The sequence below is a fragment of the Lepeophtheirus salmonis genome, chromosome 3 (assembly GCF_016086655.4).
Source record: "Lepeophtheirus salmonis chromosome 3, UVic_Lsal_1.4, whole genome shotgun sequence".
Taxonomy (NCBI): domain Eukaryota; kingdom Metazoa; phylum Arthropoda; class Copepoda; order Siphonostomatoida; family Caligidae; genus Lepeophtheirus; species Lepeophtheirus salmonis.
Window position 1 is genome coordinate 13,029,271 of NC_052133.2, and position 8,795 is coordinate 13,038,065.

Sequence of the window (8,795 nt, forward strand, 5' to 3'; positions counted from 1 at the left end):
AAGGCTTCGCCAGGGACTTCCTTGTCCACGTTGGCCAAGAACCGTGGAGTGAACAAGCAGCTGGTCTCCAAGGCTCTGAATGAGGACCTCGGGTACAGGTCATACTGAATGGCCAAACAACACATTCTCACAGCATCCATGAAGGCCAACAGGCTCACCAATGGTAAGCGTCTCATCAATGACCTGAAGAATCATCTTTTTCTCCGACAAGAAGAAATAGACTGTCCACAGAAGCTACAACGTCCAGAATGACAGGTGGCTTGCCAAGGAGAGAGAAGAGGCCCCTGTGGTCTTCACCACAAAGTTCTCGGCCTACGTGATGACCCTGGGTGTCATCCGGGTGAGGCGATGTCTCCTTTCTTATTCAATCCCAAGGAAAGGGTTAACGCAATAAGGTACTGCGAAGTCATGGAGGAGTTCGCTATCCCCTGGATAAAGGATACGACCGCTGGGAGTCAGACTCAGTGCCTGCACACATCGCCATGAGGACCACTAACCTCTTCAACTCCCACGACATCACTTTCTGGGATCGCAACACCTGGCCCTCCAACTCACCCGACCTCAATCACAAAGAACAAATAAAAATTTCTTGACACACCTACTTTAATTAAACCAATTTTTTGGATTATTATATGCAAATAATGTATTGCGGTCACAAATCATACGGCACACTTGAATTTGCCTCAAGACACACTGTTTGAGAACAACTGCCCAATAGCACTTCATATTATCTTATTTGCATCTGTTAATATGAATTCTATCAATTAAATCATTTTTACTCAAAGATATTTGAATATTTGGCAGAATTGCGGTTAGATATAATCAAGCACAAATGTTACCTTATGATTTATACACTTGTGTTCTCAGCTACCATTTGAGAAATTATTTTTTAAAGGTGGTCAATTATTTAGGGATAATTGAAAGAGTTTCAAAAACGAAAACTTTGAAAAATTACTTGTGTGAATGAATCAAATATTTAATAGTTAAAACAATTGAGACCCAAAAAAATTTCAATTATAAAATTTTCAGAAAATAATTTTAAATAATAATATTTTTTTCATCTTTTTGGAGAAAAATTTAAAGCTCTGGACAGAAAATTAAATTTATAATATTAAATTATTTGAAAAAAATATATATATACATTAAAATTTTTGAAAAAAAAAAATCAAATATTACATTTTCTAGTTAAAAAAATTCCTTTATTTGGGAGGCTAGAGCCCCACCAGCTCAACCCTTGAGGAATCCCCTGATTTATATACCACTTGTAAAATATTCTTTCAAAATCTCAAGTACCCCATGAAGACCTCCAAGTATCCCAAGGGGTATGTGTATCCCCATTTGAGAACCGAGGATCTATATTGATAAAAAAAATTGTTTGTCTGTTTATTTGTATGCCGACAACTCATTCTTTAATTTGCACTGAATAATTTAGAACTGTCTGACTACCTAATATAAGAAATAATAATAAAGAAACGAGAGTGAGTAGTGTTAATGCTAATTGGGAGCATTTTGGGAATGTTAAAAGGAAATCAACATGGTAACCCTGACAAATTAAAGAACTTTTATGTTAATGTTAATAGCCTCACTTATAGTTTAAACATTAATTTTTATTATAGAAAATTTAAAGTTATTTCTTATTAGACGAGCCTTTTAAGACAATCACCAAAAATGAGACAAGTCGACGGTAAAATTAATTGAAATGGACCTTATTTTCTGTCATACCTATCCAAAGTCATAAAGGACAATTTAGGCCTGTACAAAATCCAAACTAGTGCACAAAATATATAGTACAATAGGTATTTTCAGGTATAATTATTAATAGGTTCTTTCATCTTTATTCAATCAAGTAATTGCTCATACAAGGAAATTATGTTTATTGAGCACAATATAATAAAAATATAAAGAACGCCAAAACTACCAACATAGTCATGAATGTATCTATTTATAGAAAAGATTTTCTATCTTTTCTGTTACAAAAATTTCTAAAACGAGAGAGTTCCACATTTCATAAATTCCATGAAATGTATTGCGATTATAATCAAGGAACTAGTATTATCTCATAACCAATATTATCGTACCGGTTTCAGTATCAAAATAGGTATCGGTATTTTGATAGTTTAACGTTTAAAAACGATATTAAATTTACCATGATTTTAAAATTTTTTTTTCACAAAAATTCCAAAAACCAACCCCAAAGAAATAAATATTATCCTGTATAAGCCCCTGCACGTGGTATATTTTTTATTTTTACCAGAAAATGTATGTATTTAAGAAATAAAACAAAATAGGACCGGTTTAGTCAAATGACTTGAAGTGGTACTAACACTTACTTTTTGCACCCTTTTCGAATCAAACTATACTTTCTTTAAAATTATTATTATTTAGCAGGTGTTAGTGGGAGATCTTGAAACAGTCAACTTGATCTTGGCGTCTTCTCTCGTGGACCTTTTCCTTGGACGTACTGTTCCCTTTTTGTGCATATAAATCAAAAAATGAAGAGCTGTCTTGCTACAGCACATCTTCAAGGGCGTTTCGTACTCCGAATGACCTTCTTCTTGTAATGCCACTATTTTAGTCCTTTAAACATCAGAAAACGTAGCTTTATTACCTATTTTTGATGAATATCAATTACACCTAATAAGCGAGTACAACCTTGTTGCCTACCTGAGCACTGCCTTATTGGGGCCAGGTAATTTTGACTTAAACCATTTTACCTAACGTCATTTTAACTTAAACCATTTCACCTTGGGACATTTTGCCTTAAATTATTTTCCTTAAAGGATATTTACCCTAAATATACAAATAAAATGGGGGTTAAAAATCGTTTTTGATTATTTTTGCTTGAACTTGATGTTCTTTATAAATTTGTAAATCAAAATATGTAATATTTATCAATATAGAATTGATTTTTTTGTTGGAATAATGATGGAGTTATCATCATCCCCTTGCCTCATATCTTATTTATTTGGCAATTCATGAGTCTTTTCTAGTATGAATAATCCATCATGTCTAATGATAATTACTTACGGAGAAGTGATTAGCAACTCTTCTTTTCGAACGTTACCCTGTTTATTTATTTTAGTTCTTCGTATTATACTGAATTTATTACCTACATGTCTCTGGTTCGAATTCATTTTATACTAAGATATTGTTGACTTATGCATTCAAATTTACGGGAATGATTACGTCATTTTTCCAACAGAAAACAACCATTTAATACATTTTATAGTAATTCAAATTACATATTTTGATTAAAAAGTTCCAAAGGAACATAAATTTTAACAAAAAATACCAAAAATGACCAAAAAATCTTATTTATGTAGATTGTAGAAATTGAGGGAAAATAGTTTAAGGCAAAATTAGCTAGCACCGCTTCATTCATGGACGTCCGCTGGATTATATTTTGGGGAAGGCTTGGTGTTTAATATTTTTTAGGAAAATAAATCCAAAAATCCACAGCTATTCACAAAAATTAAATTTTTAAGACATTTTTCAAAAATCCTTATTTACTCTTAATTTTTGTTTGTTTGGGAAAAATAAACCAAAAATGTACAGCTGCTTATAAAAAATTACAAAAATTCATAGATATTCACAGGAAATTAATTTTTTTAGAAAAAAATTAGAAAAAATAAATTTCAAATATTAAATCTTTCTGAAAAAATTTCCAAAATCCATAATTATTCTCAAAAATTAAATTTTTTGGGGAAAAAAAGTCAAAACCTGCAGTACACAAAAAAAAAGTGTATAAAAAATTTCTAAAAATCCACAGCTATTTACAAAAAATATAAATTTTGGTAAAAAAATTTCAAATATAAAATATTTTTTGCAAAAATCCTTACGTTTTTATGGGAAACTAATTTTTTTAATAAAAAATTAAATAAATGTTTATAAAAAAAATGAAATATTAACTTTTCTAGTAAGAAGCAAAGACCCTTTATTTGGGGAGGTGGGGATACAGCTCCTTCAGCTCACCTTCTGTGGACACCCTTATTATTATTTACTAAAGCTGCTATAATTAACCTTCCATTCTTCAGGAGAGAACATCCAAGTATAAACTGCAAAAATGAGAGTGTATGTATGCTCTTGAAAAAAACAAAAAACTAAAACTGAAGATTTGTCGGGGAGTTATAAACAGAGTGGTGTAAAATATGACTTGCCGGTATCCCTTCACAGAAAAATGACGTGGTAACCCTTTCAAATTGAATAATGTTTATGAGAAGAGCAGCTCAGCTCTCATAGAGTTTTATTAGACTAGCTGCGAGAAGCCATTAGAGGAATAGATTAAACACAAATCCTACCCCCTGACATAGGACATTGGCAGGAATGACTCCGATGCCGATCCTCAATTCGATAAGAGAACTTAAATTAATAACTCCCCGACAAATAATTAGTGTTACGCTCTATTATTCTTGAGCTCACGTACTAGTGCTTAATTAGATGGTTTCTCCTCAAGGATAAAAGAGCTTTGGGAAATAAACTTTTGCCATGTTCCTTATCGGCTTCTTAGATCCCATTTTATACAACTCTATTTACAAATGTAAGTCCTTGTGGAACTTGGAGTAGTGTTGAGGATCGACAATGGAGTAATTGCTATATACGGAGTTGGACTTGTGTGTATTTCCTTCTACTCACTGCTGCTTGCTGCTAAACAAGTGACACTTTATGACAGCTAAGCAACTCTCCTCCAAAACATTCTTCAAATCATCGGGGTTACCAATTTAATCTTCGGTTTCTTTTTAACATAACGAAAATCCTTTAGATTTACAACCCTAAGGATAATGTAAAAATAAACATTATTGACTTTTTATGGTTACATATTTTTCTCATTCATTAGTTTCACCTTTGTTATTTTGTCCATTTTTGTGTTGTAATTGTATTTTATGCATAACATTAATTGATTAAAGTACATGCATAATATGTGCACTGTACATGTGTTTAACTTTTTTTTTTGTGCAACGCAGGAGAAACAAAGAAATTAATTGCTCTAACATAAGTATTGTGGGGTAGCTTAAATATATTCTTACTTTAAAACACCTCTACTTTGATGGATGTAACGAAATCTCTTAATCATTTTGTAAAAATATATTATGCTGAACATATTTGCTGCCAGCACATTGTTACATTTATTTTATCGCGAAACCTTTCCTACAAAAAGAAACATGGAGAAAAGGCCCAAAATCAGTTGTTAGTAGTTAGACAACTATGGAATAATAACTGTTCTAAATTGTCCACAGGTCAATAAAAATTAATTCCTATTCAACCAATCAACATTCAGAGCACTGATTAGGAGAAAAGAAGGAGACATATCAACACCTGACGACAAAATACACTCTATATTTTTGTGTTAGAGATGTATAATGTTTTCCACTCTTCTTCTCATCAAATAATTCGACATTTAAGTTACTTTTTTTTGCCTCCATCCTTGTCAGTTGGCACCTTACCTACATTCATTATTAATAACAATATCTACGTGTACTTATTTCCTTCTATTTTCGTAATTCCAATATTATGTACAACTTGACAAAGTGTCTACTATAAGTTAATAATTGTGTGAAATGACTTGATGGTTTGATTGGTGTATCTTCTTTTTTTTCCCCCTTTCAATCATGATTTATAATAAAAAATTGTATAGCACGACATTATCGCCTAACCCATTAATATGAAAAAGGGTTATGTATTTGAAGGCCAGCTGTTGAATTTTCATCTTATTAGTTTTCAGAACGGTAATTAGTTGAACTCGAATGATTGACTCATCTTCCTCTTATTAGTTTTCTGAGCAGTGATTGATTGAACTCGAATTGACTACTTCTCTTCTTCGTATTATTGTCCTAAACGTTGATTGGTTGAACTCGATTTATCTCATTTTCTTATACGTATTAGTGTCTTTAAAGTTGCTTGGTTGAACTCAAATTAGCTTTTGCTGTTAAGGTGTGAGTAGTTTTTTACTGTTAAAAGATGAATAATTCCACAGTTGGCAGGAATGGTCTAACTAATTTTAGCACTTCCTCTCCCCCCACATTTTTAGAGGATGGGCTGCGAGATACAATAAAAAACCCCGACATGATAGAGCATTTTTATAGAATGCAATTATTACGTAATATAATAGATCTCAAAATGCATTATAAATTAGTTAGAAAATAATGCATACTCCATTTTATAGGATTTTTACCGCCTTTTATTTAGAATTTATACTTATTTTCATGTATTTTCAGGGAGGTGGCAGTTGATAAATTAACTTATCTCAGGGGCCAGCAGTTCATCTTCTCAATCTGTGAGCCAGGGTGTATTATAGCATATAAGAAGGTTTCCTTGGTTCTTAGAAACACTGAAGTAGAGAGTTGAAATTCCTTGAGGCCTAGTAATTCAACTATTCAACCTGAGGGCCGGGATATACTTTGGGATATTAGAAGGGTTCTTTGATACTCAGGGAAAAGGTGGCAGAAAAATTTAACTTGCCTTGGGTCCAGCAGTTTACCTACACAACCTGCGGGAAGGGTGTATTATAGCATTCTATGAAAGATTGATTGACATGTTTATATATATATATTTATATCTCAAAGAAACAACTCAGAATTATGTGCTGAAATTTGGGACACTTAATCTACTCATGAATTTGAGCTTGTGTGCCAAAAATCATCCAAAACTCAAAAAGTCCGTCGACATTTTTAATTTATTTTTATCTATTTCATATGGAATTAACCTTAACCTACCTTGGCCCAGGAGCAATTCTGCACAACCTATTGTTCGGGGCGTGTTATAGCATATTATAAAAGGGTCATAAATGCTTAGAAACGCGGCAATGGTGGAGTTTAAACTACTTCGGGGTCCCGTACTTCACCCATACAAGCTGTGGGGTGGGATATTAAATGGTGTTTTTTTAATGGCGACCTGGAATGATGACAAAAATTTTGTACACTTAATTAATTTCTGAACTTGAGAATCCAAATATGAGAGGGTCGGGTGACATGCCTTCGTTGATTTGACATGGAATTACCTTTAAATTCTTCAGCCACCGCTTCCTTGAGTATCTAGAAACTCTTTAATATCCAAAATACAGCCCGGTTCTCAGGTTGTAAAGGTGAAGTGCTTGACCCCCAAGATAGTTTAAGCTCTACCGCCGTTGCATTTCTAAGCATCAATGACCTTTTCAATATACTATGAACCATCCCCAGCCCACAGGTTGTGCACCATCTACTTTTATGCAAGTAATTTGTACTTTTTGTGCCATGTTTATGTAATATATGCTGTTAATTTATATACTTAGAAATATAAAAGGTTTGTATTATATTTGTTTTCGTTATAATTTATTGGTCTAATGAAGTATTATATAAAACCGATTTTAATGGATGGATTGTACACAGCCCGTGGAGGAGGGTGCATGATAGAATATAAGAAGAGGTCCTCCGAGCTTAGAAACATAGTGACAGTAGAGTCAATGGCCTTATGGTCAATCATTTCCCTGAGCAACCTGATTTGGGGGGGGCTTGGTGCTAACGCAAGCGGCGGCTGAAGGATTTAAGCTAACTCAGGATGTAGCAACTGAACTCTTTGTTGCTTAGAAACACGTAAGCGGTAGATTCGAACTTCATTCGAACCACGCACTACTGTGTTGTATAAATAAAAAGATCATTAATGAATATGACAATATTCTCTTGCAATAGAACCTACATTAATTTACATATATAGCATATCAACAATACCTGTTCATCATACTATCATTTAAATGAAATTAAAATATGTAATCGTACATATCAATAAATTTAAATTCTTCGGCCACTTGTCCCAAATAATCCTTCAGCAAACAAAAATGTACTTTCAGCTATATTCGGCAAATTGTCCTTCATTGAAATGTCCGTTCGGCTAAAATATTTCCCACCAATTTTCCTAGAACCAATACTTATATATCTGGGACGAGGGTTCAACAAGAAATTGTATTCCTGTCTTTTTGAATTCGGATCGTACGATGAGTAAAATTATTACTTCGTTTATTTATCGACTACCAAGGTGACCATTTATATAGTCATCTTGTCAAAAACAATAAATTACTAAAATGCTATGATGTATGAAGTGAGACGATATAATCCACAATTGACAACAAAATACATGGAATATTTATGTGTTAGATGGGTAACACTACAATTACTACTAATAACTACTACAATTTGAATGTTTTAGTCACCTACACTTTTTTTAGTGGTATAAACATCATCTTCACATCCCCTTTACATTTTTTATATCTACTGCTAAATCAAAAATATACCATACAATTTCTTGTTTGCTGTCAATATTTATCTGAATCAGTGTTATGAACGTTGATTCCTTGAATTGGAAATAAATCTTTTTAAGCTGTGAACAGCTCCCAATAATTATTGAATAATAATTCCAAAGTTATCAAGAACTGGCTAACTACGAATATATTTCGGGTATTTTGTCTGTGTCTTTTTGAAGGAAAGGTTGTTTGATACAATAAGGTCCCGACGTGCCTTGCTCGCTGATTTATATGTTAGGATTTTCCAAATAGAGAGGAATAACAGGGCATAAGCAAACTAGAATAATAGATTTTTCCCGTTGGATAGTGTAGCGGTGGTATAGTTTTGGGCACATCTTTTTTAATTTATTTTTATAAATTTATTCTATAATCTTTTTGATTCTGAATTTACAAATAATAAATATATCTCCTATATTATACTTGAACAATATATGTATTAGTGTTGAGACTCGGTCCAGTAACGAATATTTTTTTCAGTTCAGTATTAAGTGATTTTTCTAGACCAATTTTTCGGTCCAAACCGCGG